The following is a 15,844-nucleotide window of genomic DNA, read 5'->3' as shown; positions in this document are numbered from 1 at the left end:
ATGTCTGATCTGTGGCTATTCTTGCCATGCAAAGACTGATTTAGGTAGCTACAACCCAGACTGTATGGCCTGCAAAACCTAATATATTTAGTAACAGGCCCTTCACAGAAAAAAGTTTGCTGACCCCTAAATTATTGACTTGTCAGGCATTCCTCTGATCGCAGGTTTCTTGATTATGCTATTAAATCATAATGCAGTAAATTCTATAACACAGTGATCCCCAACCATTTTGGCACCAGGGACTTGTTTCATGGAAGACAGTTTTTCTGTGGACCATGGGGTTGAGGGGATTGGTTTCGGGACATTACATTTACTATGGCCTTTATTTCTACTATTATTATATCAGCTCCACCTCAGATCATCAGGCATTAGATTCCAGAGGTTGGGGACCCCTGCTATAACCAATCCACCCAAAGCCTTAGCTCATAGTGATGAACTCGCAGGTTTGACCTCCAGAAACTGCAACTGTGCAGAAGACGCCTGGGAACCTAGGAATCAGCAAAAATATTCTCAGAACTCCACTGAAGGAAAAAGATACCAACAAATGCTCCGTAAAAAAAGACACAGAAGTCATCTTGGGCTTTTACTTGGGGGAAGGTTTCAGAAGTAGGAGGAGAGACAGAAATATACAGAGAGGAGAAGCAGAGCAAGAGGCAACTCTTTTAACACCTAGCAACAGACATCCTGCAGTTAGAGACCCAGGTTCAAATTACAGCTCCACCACTCACTACTAGTTTTTTAAAGCTCAGTTTTCTCCCCCTAAATGGAAGGAATAATCTCATTTCTTGGTGGGGGTAGGGAGTCAGGCAGATTAACCAAGACTATAATGTATATGACATTCTTAGCACCCTGCCTGGGATTTGCTAACTACCCAGAGGAGCTCTATTGTTAGGAATAATGACAACTACAAAAGAATAAAAATATGTGATTATTTATACAAAGTCACTCAGCCCAATGCAAGTCTGCTGTCAAACAGTAACAGGATGATGGCAAGGGACGAAACTGGATGTTTATCATGAGAAGCCCAAGTCAAGGAAAGTTGTATCCACATTTGCAGACTCCATGTAAAAAAGTAAAGTACGTGTCACGTTTCCATCAGAAACAGTTCAAGCAAAAATATAATGTAGGTGGGCAGAGGTAAGCTGTAATCACCTGGAAAAATCACTTCAATGAAACAGATGTCTTATTCCTTGACAATGCTGTGGGGTGGAAGTTCGCACTGTGTACTCTGAAAGAAGGCAGTTAACATTTCCACCTTTTATTATCGAGTGAAAGAATCTATCCAATAGAATGAACATTTGCTAACAAAATACCAATTTTTAAATACCCTTTTTTCACAGCTTTCCTCTGATATCTGGAAAAGACCAATGATAGTCCACCCCTACGTTTTCCAAGTGTAATCAAGCTCAGCGCTAGAGAGTGCACCAAGAACCACTCATGGCTCGGACTGTTTAAAGCAGTCGCATCATTGTGAAAATACTTTCTTACTCTTAATTTGTTTGCGACAAACTCTTGACCCCTAGTAAACTGGACAGCCCATTCTTCTAGGCAGTGAAAGTATAGCGAGAGTGGGCACAGGGAAGTATATACAACCGTGTGTTTCTTTTTTTTTCCTCTCTTCAAAATACAAATTGAATTAATTTAACACAGTTGGAGCAAATTACCATGATATGTCCTCAATTTGTGTCTTACGGCCGCATTGGGACTGGGCTTTCTGGTCCCAGTCTAAGGGCACATGGTTTTTATTACTTAATCAGGATCCTGTATTTCAACTTGCAGGTTTAAATGGATGCAATCACTTCATTGGTGGTGGCCTCAAATACCCTTAACTTTCCTGATTTATCAAAGAAGTCACACTATCTTAATGTTTCAAGATATGTTTAAAACTGAAAGGTCACTTGATAGGAGAAGTTACACTGAAGATCATTTTTACCGCACAGCAAATAACATTACTGAAATGTTCCACCAACCAACACACTACAGATAAAGAAGCTCTTTTAAAGGCATTTATCTGTTAAAAAGAATACATTTGAATCAGTTCTGTTGAGATGGATGAAACTGGAGCTGATTATACAGAGTGAAGTAAGCCAGAAAGAAAAACACCAATACAGTATACTAACACATATATATAGAATTTAGAAAGATGGCAATGATGACCCTGTATGCAAGACAGCAAAAAAAACACAGATGTGTATAGCGGACTTTTGGACTCAGAGGGAGAGGGAGAGGGTGGGATGATTTGGGAGAATGGCATTGAAACATGTATACTATCACGTAAGAATCGAATCACCAGTCTATGTCCGATGTAGGATACAGCATGCTTGGGGCTGGTGCACGGGGATGACCCAGAGGGATGTTGTGGGGAGGGAGGTGGGAGGGGGTTCATGTTTGGGATCACATGTACACCTGTGGTGGATTCATGTCAATGTATGGCAAAACCAATACAGTATTGTAAAGTAAAATAAAGTAAAAATTAAAATAAAAAAATAAAGGCATTTATCTAAGACTTTAAAAAAATTATAGTTAATTTACAATAGTATATTAGTTTCAGGTGTACAACACAGTGATTCAATATTTTTATAGCTTATATTCCATTTAAAAGATAGAAAATACTGGCTATATTCCCTTGGCTGTACAATATATCCTTGTAGCTTCTCTGTGTTATACATAGTAGTTTGTATCTCTTAATTCTCTACATTCATCTTGTCTCTCCTCCATCCCTCTGAACACAAGGAGGTGTTCTCTGAGCCCTTTTAGAAGTTTTAATGCGAGAAGAGTGCAATGGCTGTGGATAAAGTGCAAATCTTTAATAAGATTTGAAGTCTGAGCACACGTCTGGTGGTTCATAATGTAAATATCATCCCCCACTTGAGAAATCAGAGATGTAATTAACATGGCTAAGGTCAGTATGCTGCTGAGATGGGATCAGAACTTAGCCTTTCAGACTCTCCACCCAGGATCACAACTCTTTCTCCCCAGCTCCGCCCTCATCTAGCAGAACCCTGCTGGAGTATTACACTTGGATGAACCAGGGCCAGAACTGGCTCTGTGATCTGGGACTCCCATTCAGGTCACATATGGTCCCCCTGCTCTTTGGTGAGGACTGAATTGATGGCTAGGCTCAGTCAGGTGCAACAAGGGAAGCCAGAAAACAATCCTCAGGCCTCATCCATTGTCAGGTTCCCTACCAACGCTGTCGGCTGTTATAAGCACCAGCTGGAAGATGGATGCTGGTATTCCAGAAAGACCTTTTGAAAATCAGGAGAGGCAGTGATGGGCCCCATGCTGTGGCAGAGGCATAATTATTTCCAATAACTGTCTCTCTGGGCTACTTGGTACTTCCTAAGGAAAGTGCCTCCTTGTTGCAACAAAACATTCTGTGTCTATTTGCAGAAGAAAGGGGTAGGGCAAGGGGGCAGTTTTGAACCCATTTCTCATGGAAGGTCACAATGCTAAAAACTGCAGTCTGGTCATGGCTTATTCAGCAAAGCAGAAATATAATCATCTCTGGCTGAGGGTTCAGGGTCTGTTTTCGGGGGCAATATTCTCATCTGAAACAAGATGAGCCGTTAGCATCTCTGATGAGGTATGCTCTCTGGAGAGAGAGCTGAGCCTCTCTGGCTGTGACTGTCAGGGATAACATAAAGCAGAGTCACTTGCAGCATGTCGTCCAAGAACACAGACCCAGCTGACTCTGAATTCCAGGTCTGTCACTAACCAGCTGTGTTTCTGAACAAGGGTGCAGCCCCTCCAAGCCTCCCTTTTCACCTCTACAAAGTGTGAGCTATTGTGGCTCATGGTGGAGACAGAATGAAATATATACTGTCTGGAAAGCACGTGGCAAGTAGCTGGCACTGATAGAGACACAGTCAATGCAGACTATCAGGACCAGGCAACAGGGCTTGTTCTTAGAAGACAGAGCTTATTCTAAGTGAATGTTTCAGTGTGTTGATCAGATTGTTACTGAAATTACCACTTTGTAGGTGCAGGCATTATTTTTGGAGTCTTATCTGCTTCTTGCACCCTTCCTCGTGCTCATCAAGCCTGTCTGGGAACTCTCCACTTGCTGCTATGAATCTTTCAGACCAAACCAAAACTCAACCCCCTCCTGCTACCCCACTGCAGCATCTCTGGGGCAGACCATGGTCTCTGTACCTCTCTCTCCTTCTGTGTTGCACTTTCTATGGATGGGGGAGTTTACCACCCACCTTCCTTCACATCTTTTCTCCCCAACCAGCTTAAGCTTCTAAGAAATAGGATTCCCTTACATTTCTCTATGGTTTTTGTTTTTTGAAAAATAGTTGATGTATGATATGTTGGAGAAGACTCTTGAGAGTCCCTTGGACTGCAAGGAGATCAAACCAGTCCATCCTAAAGGAAATCAGTCCCGAACATTCACTGGAAGGACTGATGCTGAAGCTGAAACTCCAATACTTTGGCCATCTGATTCGAAGAATGGACTCACTGGAAAAGACCCTGATGCTGGGAAAGATTGAAGGTGGGAGGAGAAGGCAACGACAGAGGATGAGATGGTTGGATGGCATCACCGACTCAATGGACCTGAGTTTGAGTAAACTCCAGGAGTTGGTTATGGACAGGGAGGTGTGGCATGCTGCAGTCCATGCAATCCACAGGGTCTCAAAGAGTGGGATACGACTGAGCGACTAAACTGAACTGAATATAAGTTACAGATGTACAATATAGTTATCCACAATTTTTCAAAAGTATGGTCTATTTATAGTTATCATAAAATATTGACTATATTCCCTGTGTTGTACAATATAGCCTTGTAGCCTATTTATTTTACACCTAATGGTTTGGCCTCTTAATCTTCTACCCCTATTTTGAGCCCCCCTCCTTCCCTCTCCCCACTGGTCACCATTAATGTGTTCTCTATGTCTATAAGTCTGTTTCTTTCTGTTATATTCACCAATTTGTTTTATTTTTTATATTCTACATGTAAGCGATATCATGCATATTTGTCTCTTTTGAACTTACTTCATTTAGCATAATACTCTCAAAGTCCACCCATTTTGTTGAAAATGGCAAAATTCCATTCTGTTTTTATGACTGAGTAGTATTATTCCATTGTGTGTACGTGTGTGTATATATACATGTGAAGGAAAAAGCTAACCCAATACATCACATCTTCTTCATCCATTCATCTGTTGAGGGACAAATAATGCTGCTATGAACGTTGGGGTACATTCAGTTCAGTTCAGTTGCTCAGTCGTGTCCGACTCTTTGCGACCCCATGGACTGCAGCACACCAGGCTTCCCTGTCCATCGCCAACTCCTGGAGCTTGCTCAAACTCACGTCCATCGAGTCGGTGATGCCATCCAACCATCTCATCCTCTGTTGCCCCTTCTCCTCCTGCCTTCAGTGGGTGCATGTATCTTTTCAAATTAGTATTTTTGTTTCTTTCAGATATATACCCGGGGTGGAACTGCTGGGTCATATGGTAGTATTATTTTTAGTTTAGTTTTTTTTTTTTTTTTTAGAAACCTATAGACTGTTTCCCATAGTAGTTGTATCAATTTGTATTCCTACCAATAGTGTAAGGGGGTTCCCTTTTCTCCACATCCTTGCCAACATTTGTCACTTGAAGATTTTTTGACAATAGCCTTCTTGACAAGTGTGAGGTGGTATTTCATTATACCTTACATTTCTTTGAATCCTCCTCAACACTCAGCATGTGTCAAAGAATCTTCTAGGTTCTCTGATCCCTTCCTAGGTGAAGTATGGTCCACAGACCAGCCCCACTGGCATCACCAGGGAGCCTGTTGGAAATCCAGAAACTCAGAATCCAACCCAGATCTACTTAATCACAATCTGATTCCCAACTAAGTCTTATGCAGAGAGTTGGAGAAACATTGCTCTAATCCAGCATTTCCCAGACTTCAGTCATTCACATCTTCCTTTTTATAGCTTTTGCCATTTTTCAGTACTACCCACCCTATGTTTCACCTAATATATATTTTTAAGTGATTTTACATTGACACTGTCTTGCTAGCCTCACCCTAAGCAATAATATTGTCTGTTAATAATTTATTAGGCAAGGCATGAAGAAATTTATTATTTAATACAGTTTGAAGTTCTGAGTGTAAAAACAAATTCTTTTGGCACACATTAAAATAATCACTGAAGTAAAATGATTCTCCATCTATCACCTAAAATTAACCCATATACCCCCAGGAGTTTAGGTACCCTAGTAAGACAGTGCTAGACATTTTGTAGCTGAATTAGAAGACATCTTCCCAACTCCAGATGCAGTGTTCCCAGTTTGTTCCTGCTCTCACCTTGTTGGGTGGATGCATTTGTCCTCAATTTATCAATGGCTGTGGGAGGCAGAAAACCTTGGTTCTAGCCTGCACCACCCTTAAATAACTTGCCAAGTCACATCACATATTGGAGTCAATTTTGAAGGCTGGCTTATCTCAAAACTCCCTTCCAAGTCTAACAATATGACATAATAAATAAGAGCAGAAGCTCTGGAATCAAAAGGACTGGGGGTTGCAAGTAATGGCTTTATTACTTGCTAATTTCATTAAATCTCAGCTTTCCTCATCTGGAAAATGGGAGTAATAACAACAACAAATGGCCATAACATTCAGATCACAAGACTTGTGATAAAGAAAATGATAGCTAAAAAAATTCTTAGACTTAAATGTGGCACATAGTGTTCAATTAAAAAAAATAACTATTACTATTGTTCCTAGCTTCATCAAAGCACAAATAATAGTTAACATTTATGAAATATTTAGTATGTAGCAGGCACCACATGAAACAATTTTATTTTATCCTCTATTCACACAATGAGGTAGGAACTCTTATTCTCCCTATTTTAGAGATAAGGAATTAAAGCACAGAAAAAGTTAAGCCACTTTCCTTTATATTTTCACCATGTAAACATGCACACTCTTGCATAGGTAGATGGATTCTTTACCATTAGCACCAGCTGGGAAGCCCTGGCACGCATTCTTAAATATTATTTAATCTTGCCTGGTAAGAGGAGCTCTTTATAATTTAATCTATTAAAAAGACTCCTAATCATAGCCCCCCAAAACATCCTTTATAGGTAAAGTAACCATATAAGTTATCATTCAAACTGGAGTCACAGACATTAAGCAGGACTGACCGGGGTAAGCCAGCATGATCACCTGACTTCCAGGATCCTCTGCTGGAAGTGAGTATTATTCTCACAACCAAACACAAATAGGGTCCCCTTCCCACTGGATACTTGCACATAAAGTGACAGAGGACAATTAAAAGCAGCACATCCCCAGGGGTGAAGCGACACTGACTCAGATAAATACCTCTAGGCCGAAGACCTGCCGAGCAGAGAATTTATTCACCTTGGGCCTTAAGGAGATGTACTCTTCATAGAATTTTCTGGAAGACACTACTGAAATAACCATGGCCACCACATTCACACAATACACTGACTAATAGAACTGCCTCCCAAGAATTGCACATAGGTGCAAAAAAGAGATTTGGGGTCTGCAATGGGTTTTAAATCAGTATATCTGCCTTTTTTCCCCCCTCAGTGTCACCGGCAAGTACAGACATCACCATCACTTTGACCTGTTCTACATTTTGATCTGCGAATCTTGATACTGACCAAGGTAAAAGTGACAGCTAAAGCTTTCCTTACACACACGAAAAATCATAGCGAAAACCCATCTGCCTGAATATATATCAGCTTGTCCTCCATTATCCTGGGCATCAAAGAGAACAGAAATCAGTCTATGTTGAGTTAGGCACTTGTGCGTTGTGGGGAACATTCATTCGACTTCCCAGCAACAGTATTCACCTGGAGGTCCAGGCCTCCAGCATCCACGGTCCACATGACCTGGCTGGGACTCCCACTAGGGCAAAGAGTTTCCTTCAGCCAAGCCAACTGGGCCAGTCAGAACTGGTGCTGAGACATTTTGTTCAGCAACTGGAGAAGGAGGGTTTATGCTTTTCCTGCTGGTCTTGAATCTAGAATTGTGTAAACCGGCAACTGCTACTGTGATTGTTACCCAACAGGGAACAAAAAGGAAGGAAGAAAAAGGCAGAATGAAAGATGAAAAAAATTAGATCAGATCCTGAAGTCACTGTTCAACCCTGAGGAAGATGCTCTTGAAATCAGTCTTACTTATGCACCTTTTAGAAAATTCAATCTGTATATATGGGATATATATGTGTGTGTCTATATCCTAATTCTATTTAAATTGGGTGTTTGTCAACTTATGATACAAACACATCCTGTGGCAGTGACTTGCAAACTTTTTCATAGCAAATCATAGTGTGATTTATACTTTATCCGGCAAAGTATGCACACAGTCTCAGATTCAGGACAGACTCAAACGTTCATGAAACTACAGAACCTTTATTGACATTAAGATGATGCTGATATTTTCTGTCCTTGTAATACTTAAAAGGAAAATACTGACTGACCTACTAAACTGATTTCCTGAACTTCGTTTTGAAAAACACTGCTTTATAAGATTAGGTTAAAAATGGATTTCACCGGAAAGAACGAGATTTTTTTTTAAACTGACACAGGCTATTGAGGAAAATAGGAGGTTTGGCTCCTAAACCAAACATCTAGCAACAGAAAATTGCTACTTTACAGTTTCTCTCTGACCACACAGGACACGCACTTAACAGAGAAAAGAATCTTAATGATCGAGATATAAATGAATTACCAAAAAAAAAAAAAAAAGGTAAATGGCTTTTAAAGCAAAACAAAAACCACATCTACAAAGAGAGAAGAGAGATATCTAAGGAAATTAACACCCAAGTGCTGCTGATGAGCTGAGTTACATGACTTATTTATCTATAAGCTAAAGATAATAATTTCAGTGAACCTCAGCAGTCGCTGAGTATTTTAAAATAGTGCCTTCATGATAACATCAGATCTCTAGGGCAGATTTAGGGGGAGGGATGGAGAGAAGGAGGGAGAAAGAGAGAGAAATTCCTTGCAGTATAATAAGACTGATGCCTTCATTTAAGTGTGTAATGTGTATAAAATAAAGAGTTCCTGAAGTTTCAGACAATAACTGCAGGCTGGACAAGACAGGACATTTTTGACAGGGGTTGGGGGGGACAGGATATTTTTAACTGTTTTCCATGTACCTTATTTGTATTGTCAGTTAGCCAAAATTTCCTTTTTGTCTGCTCAAAAGCACTGCAGAGTCTTGATTCAGTCTGTGGACTCAAATGGAGAGCTCGGATTCTCAGGCTCACTAGAAATAGAGGCCAGTCAAGTAAACAGTCCTGAGAAAACTGAATTTCCCCTCTGGAGAGGCTGGTGAACTTAACTCTGCCCATACTTTTCCAGCTTGTCAGCCTCATACACAGCTGTCTGCCTGTTTGAGAAGCCATTAACTTTCCCTCCACTAACATGCAAATTGAAAACCATTATTCATTTTCAAAGCAAGTGAAGTTTAAGACAATCGCTTGCATGCTCAGAAGAGACTTCCGAGAACTTTTTCCCAGGGATCATGAAAAACAGACCTCACTATAATAGTAGTTTAGGTGGATTTCCATCATCATAGTGTTCAAATGCGTTACACCTGCATTACTGAACTGAAGCAAATGAAGTGTTTAATTAATATCTGGAGATGTCATGAGGAAATGATAAACCTCTTATGTTCAGGAAGTTCTTGGAATTGCATAAATTCTTCTGGCCATCTTTTAGAAAACAATAATAAGCACTGTTCAAAAGCTAAGGGTGAATGTGCGTGTGCATGTGTGTGTGTGTGTCCCCGCATGCATGCACATAAGTGCAGGTACATTTACTCTTTATTTCAAATTTTTCAGATACACAAAAGAAGACTCATAGAGTTATCAATATACCCATCACCTAGTTTATGACATTTAATTTAGAGACCAAATTACAGCCTGAGTGTTTACCTTGGTTCAGCCATAGTCTTATGAATCCATTGTTATTGTGTTGTAATTATTTTTGCTTCATCATTATCAGTGTCACCACAACACAGCCTTTTTAGAGGCACTGTTATGGTTAAGAGCCTGGCATTTGGAAACAGACCTGATGTAAATAAAAAATTATCAGTGTAACTTACAGCGGGTTACTTAACCTCCCTCAAGGGCTCAGCTGACCACTCCGCGGACTGTTTATGATGGCCCCAAACTGCCTATTGGGATGCCTGTCTCATAGTAAATTCTCTGAAGCACCATTCCTAAAGGGTATGTGTGTGCTTGTGCTCAGTCACTAAGACGTGTCCGACTCTTTGTGACCCCATGGATTGTGGCCCGATAGGCTCCTCTGTCCACGCAATTCTCCAGGCAAGAATACTGGAGTGGGTTGCCATTTCCTCTTCCAGGGGATTTTCCCGACCCAGGGATTGAGCCGGGGTCTCCTGCATTGGCAGGAGAGTGTGTTTGGGGGATTAAAGAGCAGTCTGCTGAGGTTAAGTAAGGTGAAGTTGCTTCTCCTCCCCTGCAGAGGTTTGATAGGGAAGCTCCACAGACCCATTCTCTTTACAACAGGAAACAGCATGTCAGGGACTGCGCTAAAATCCTGCACCCAACCTCCAAATGAGTTGACAAGTTTATGGGCAAACACTAGCTAACCGTGAAGGATCAACTACCTTTCCCGAAAGACTGAGGCTGTCAGCACTCCAGGGTCGTTCTGCCCCCTCACCCGCCCTCGCCCCCCCCCCCACGCCCCCGCTGCCGTCTGGGTACCACCAGCAAGCAGACCAAGTCGGTTCGCAAAGTTCAGAGGAGTTGGCTCTGGTATGCTTACAAGTCCTAGCAGATCGCAGGAATGTTCACGATAATTATTACCCCACCCAGGAGCGCCCAGCCCAACCCTCTCACATCTGGAAGGAAGCGGCCACACAAAGGAGAACAAGCGAGATCTCCTCCTGCGGCAGCTTTCTCAGATCCGGGGAAGGTTTAATACAAGCTCTCACCCCTTTTGTGAACAAGACCAGGCACTGCTCGGCAATATCGTTCGGAGCACAGATCATTCAACGCAAAGGAAGAGTTCATCCCCTAGCCCAGATCGAATGGAATTTCCCAAAATATCACCTTTGTTTTTCCCTCCCTAGACAAAAATGAAAAGTGAAATATTCCAGAAAATAGAGAGGGAGCGAACCACACACACACAGCCACTTCAACACAGCAGCAGCTAGGGGCAGACACACCTATTTGAAAAGAGCAGCCAAACCAAACCCTTAGCATCCTCTGCAAACGCAACGGATTTCCCCCTTCCACTCTTTTCGCCGCTTTTTCAAAGTATCTCTGGGCAGAGGGATCTGGGATTCATCAGCATTTCTCCCCACCTCCCACGAACGCGCGGCAACCAAAGCACATGGTCCCTGGCGGCGCGTTTGCAAACCCCACCAGCGCCAACGCCCAGAAACCGCCAAACTTCCTGTCTCCACACTACCAAAGCTACCGAAGCGCCGCCGCGCCAAGTGCCCGAGGGACTCCAGCGGAGGCTGCAGGCAGCCAGGGAGCGGCGGGGCGGGGTTTCCTGCCGGCAGGAGCGCCCGGGACCCGCACCTCCACTGGGGGTCTCCAAACGCGCGCGCTGCGCCCGGGGCGCACGGGAAGCGGCGCCGTGGGGGCGCGTCGCACGGTCGTCCCCCTCAGTGCGCTCCGGGCACCCGGAGCAGTCATCCACCTACCTGCTCTCCCGCTTCCAGCCTCGGGCGCTCGGCGGACTGTCGACCGCTACTTTATTGTCTCGGCTGCTCACCGCGCAGGACCTGGGGACCCGGCTCTGAGCCAGCTCCGCAACTCCGCTCTACGTAGCGCCTTCCTGGGCGGCTGCTTTTTTCCTTCTCCTCTCTGCCCAAGCTCCAGCTCAGCACATGAGCCGCGCAGCCAGACTCCCGGACTCGCAAGGCAGCCAGCGCCGGCCGCATCCCCCGACCCAGGGCTGTTAGTCGCCCCCGCCGCCGCTCGCCGCGCGTCCTCGCTTTGATCCACACTTAAAGCTGCGCTCCCGGCCCCCTTCCTCGTGTCCTGTAGTCCTTCCGTCCTGCCTGCCTCCTCTTCGCTGTCAGCCCCGGCTCTGGGCTCCCTCTCCCCAGCTGCCCCCTCCCGCCGCCTCTCCGGGGGCTGGGGCGGCCGCTGCCAATGAGACACGGCTGAGGCGCTGTTCCGGCCCAGTCATTGTATCGGGAGGGGAAGAAGGGGAGAGGGGAGCGAGAGAAGGGAGGGGGCGCCCTCGGCCCCCGCCGCGCGGCTGTGGGCTGGGCTCGTCTTCCCGACAGAGAAAAGGCGCTGGTGCCAAGGGGCGCGGAGCGGTTGGCGCTGCCAGGAGTGGGGAAAAGGGAGGGGGTCGCCAGCCCGCGCCTATCTTCTCTCCCTCCAGCTCTACAGCACTGGGAGGGACTTGATTCCGCTTTCCAGGTTTCAAGCATCCCAACTCGACTGCCCTTAGAATAAAGGGAATAAAACACCGGCGGCTGCAAGAGGCACAAAATCTAGCCAAGGATGGGACTGGGTCCGACTAATGACTTAATTTGAGATTCCAGCAAACTGGTGTTTCGGCTCTTGAAAGAAAGAAACAGAAAGAAGGGAGGGAGTGTACAGAGAAAGAGAAAAGAAAGAAGAGAGAGGATGACACAGAGAAGCAGAGACAGATAAAGAAGAGGGGTGAAAGAGAAAACCTCCCCAATGCCAGGCAGAACAGTTCTGTGATTCAGGAGTGTTTTATTGTGTTTTCTTTACAGATGAAGAAAGGAGAGAGAGGGGTTAATTCAAAATCGCTAATAAGCGGCAGGGCAGGGGTTCCACCTTGATCTGATGCTGAGTGTAGGATGGCAAAGAAAAGAAGAGGAAGAAGGGAGGACCATTGGTGAAGGATCTATTGAGGTTTTCCTATTGTCTCCAAATGAGTTGGCAAGTAGAGCCCTGGAGTACACGGGACAGGGCCAAGAGAAAATATTTCCCAAACAGCTTTAAATGTGTCCCAGTTCCACACCCACTACTCTATACAATATGAATGAATTCATTTTTAAAACTCAATCCGCTTTGAAGAATATTTTGTGACTACTACACAATTATACAGCTCTATATTTTGGTGAATGTTTTGGTTGAATCATCCAGTATCAGTATTTGAAAGAGACTTGCTTCTGTTACCCTGGTATTGGCATTTCTCCTCCCCCTCCTCTTCCTTGTCTTCTTCTCCTTGTTCTCCTCCTTATTCTGACCACCAGCCTACAAAATATATATATATATATACATATATATATATATATATATATATATATATATATATATATATATATGGTAAAGGGGGAGAGGGGGGCTGTCTTGATTTCCCAGGCCCTGGCATAGCTGCTACTGACATGAAATGAAAAGCAAAATCAGTAAAAGCTTGAGATGGAGTAACGTATAATATTGTATCTGTGCAGTGTGAGGTTTAATTAATTTTTTTTCAGGTGTCAGAATGGATTGCTTGCTTTTAATTAAATAGAAGATATTAAATGAATAACATTTATTGAGTGCCTATTACATGACCCCCTGACATAAGCTAAGGAAGCACTTTATTTGGTATCACGTCATTTCATTCTCCTGAGAGAAAGGGGTTGACCTGGAAGCCCCTTGAGGCCAGGGTTTGTTTGCCTAGTTCAGTTCTTAGCACATTGCAACAGACCATTCTCTGTCAGCTGAGTGAAAAGATCCCCATTTTGCAGAGGAGGAACCTGTGGCTCAGGGAAGTTTACTGCTCCACCCAAGAATATGAAACTAGAAAGAGGTCATGCCTATATTTAAACTTGGGTCTGCAGATTCCTTAACCACCATGCCATACTGTCTAGTCAAGGAGAACAGCAACAAAGGACCACAGGCAAGAGGGCAGTGCAGAGATCAATGCTTGCTTCACCCTCATAAATGAGGGCATAATTTCTTTGGAGAGGAAGCTGGTACATGTGAAGCAGTCGCTAGAGAACCACACGAGAGTGTAGGGCAAAGCAGAGCCATGCAATGCAGGGGAGATGAATAGGATAAGGCTGAGCACCTAAGAAGTTGCTCAGTGCATATTTGGAGGAAAAAACTGGACACAGACTTGAATGTGAAAAATGCAACATAAAATATGTCAGTAAGGTTGGTCTGGGTCAGAGCAGTCCAGGAGAATTTTCTAGAAGATGTGGGATGTTTTCTGGGTTTTCTTGGTGCAAAGGGGCTCTGGCTTGGCAATAGGAGCTCCAGGGCTGTTTTCTCTGGGTTGAAAGCCCAGCTTTTCTAAATATTCAACCTAAGTTGTTGTCAGGACTGAATTCATCAATATACAGAAAGCACTTTAAAATTTTAATTAATTTATTTTTGGCTGCACTGGGTCTTAGCTGTTGCACTGGAACCTTTTTTGTAGTTGTGGCAGGCGGGAGCTACTCTTCACTGTGGTTCATGGGCTTCTCACTGTGGTGGCTTCTCTTCTTGTGAAGCACAGTCTCTAGGCTTGCAGTCTTCAGTAGCTGTGGCACACAGGCTTAGATACTCTGCGGCATGTAGAATCCTCCTGGACCAGGAAGCAAATCAGTGTCACCGACATTTACAGGCAGATTCTTAACCACTGGACCAAGGAAGTCCTAAAAAGTTTTAATAGTGCCAAATCATGGTAAGGGCTTCCCTGGTGGTTCGATAGTGAAGAATTGCCTGCAGTGCAGGAGATTCAGGAGACGCAGGTTCAATCCCCGGGTCAGGAAGATCCTCTAGAGAAGGAAATCACAATTCACTCCAGTATTCTTGCCTCAGGGCTATCCTGGTGGCTCAGAAGGTAAAGAATCCTCTTGCAATGCGGGAGACCTGGGTTTGATCCCTGGGTTGGGAAGATCCCCTGGAGGAGGGCATGGCCACCTACTCTACTATTCTTGCCTGGAGAATCCCCATTGGCAGAGGAGCCTGGAGGGCTATAGTCCATGGGGTCGCAAGAACTGGACATGATTTAGCAACTAAACCACCACCACCACCCCATGGTAAATGCTTAATAAATATTAGTTCATATTATTAAAGTATTATTATAATAAAGTACAGCCAAAAATAAATAAAATTTTAAAGTGCTTTCTGTATATTAACTAATTCAGTCCTGATGACAACTTACATATTATTAAAGAAAGTATTAAAGTGACTTTCTTTCTAACTTAGTCTTCCAATAAGCCAATATTTATAAAATACCAGGAGCCTGGTGGGCTACAGTCGATGGGGTCGCAAAGAGCTGGACACTACTGAGCGACTAACACTTTCATTATCACTTTCAAAAATAGCTAAATAAAAGGCACAATACAATAGAACAAAGAAATCATTTTAAATTTATTCTTATCCTAGTACAGAATTATCAACTTAGGCTGCAAATGAGAGGGGATGGTTTTGTTTTTGTTTTTAATACTCAACACAATCACAGTAGAATATCTGAAAGTGGAGTTAGGCTCCATAGGTGCAATTAGTTACAGTCACAGTTGAGAACTACTGTGAAGTTGATATGCCTAGAAACTCGCTATAGAGCTTGATCAAATCTAGACTCCTGGACCTCAGCTCCAAAAGGCTCATGGAGAGACTTACCTGGTGGTCTAGTGGTTAAGAATCTGCCTAGTAATGCAAGGGCACAGGTTAAACCCCTGGTTGGGGAACTAATATCCCACATGCCAAGGGGCAACTAAGCCCGTGTACCACAACTACTGAGCCTGTTCTACAGAATCTGTGAGCCACAACTACTGAAGTCCTTATGCTTAAGCCCACGCTCTGCCACAGTGAGAAGCCCGTACATCCCAACAATGAGTAGCCTCCACTTTCTGCAACTACGGAAAGCCTGTGCACCAATGAAGATCCAGTACAGCCAAAAATAAATAAATATATATCTTTTTTTTTTAAAGAAGA

The 15,844-nt window shown here is 43.5% G+C and overlaps 1 protein-coding gene across 3 annotated transcripts in view; it reads right to left on the bottom strand.

Annotated features, from left to right (window-relative positions):
- The window catches only part of FRMD4B (FERM domain containing 4B), a 374,847-nt gene extending 362,807 nt beyond the window's left edge, over positions 1-12,040 (bottom strand). For all 3 annotated transcript variants that reach the window (XM_042235971.2, XM_042235970.2, XM_060402228.1), the window contains exon 1: positions 11,650-12,040. The gene's annotated coding sequence lies outside the window, so the exon portion shown is untranslated. The remainder of the gene's footprint in view (positions 1-11,649) is intronic.
- Between the last annotated feature and the right edge of the window lie 3,804 nt (positions 12,041-15,844).

Source organism: Ovis aries, chromosome 19, assembly GCF_016772045.2.
Source record: "Ovis aries strain OAR_USU_Benz2616 breed Rambouillet chromosome 19, ARS-UI_Ramb_v3.0, whole genome shotgun sequence".
Taxonomy (NCBI): Eukaryota; Metazoa; Chordata; class Mammalia; order Artiodactyla; family Bovidae; genus Ovis; species Ovis aries.
The sequence above is the reverse complement of the archived record's forward strand: the minus strand, read 5'-3'. Positions and strand labels throughout refer to the sequence as shown.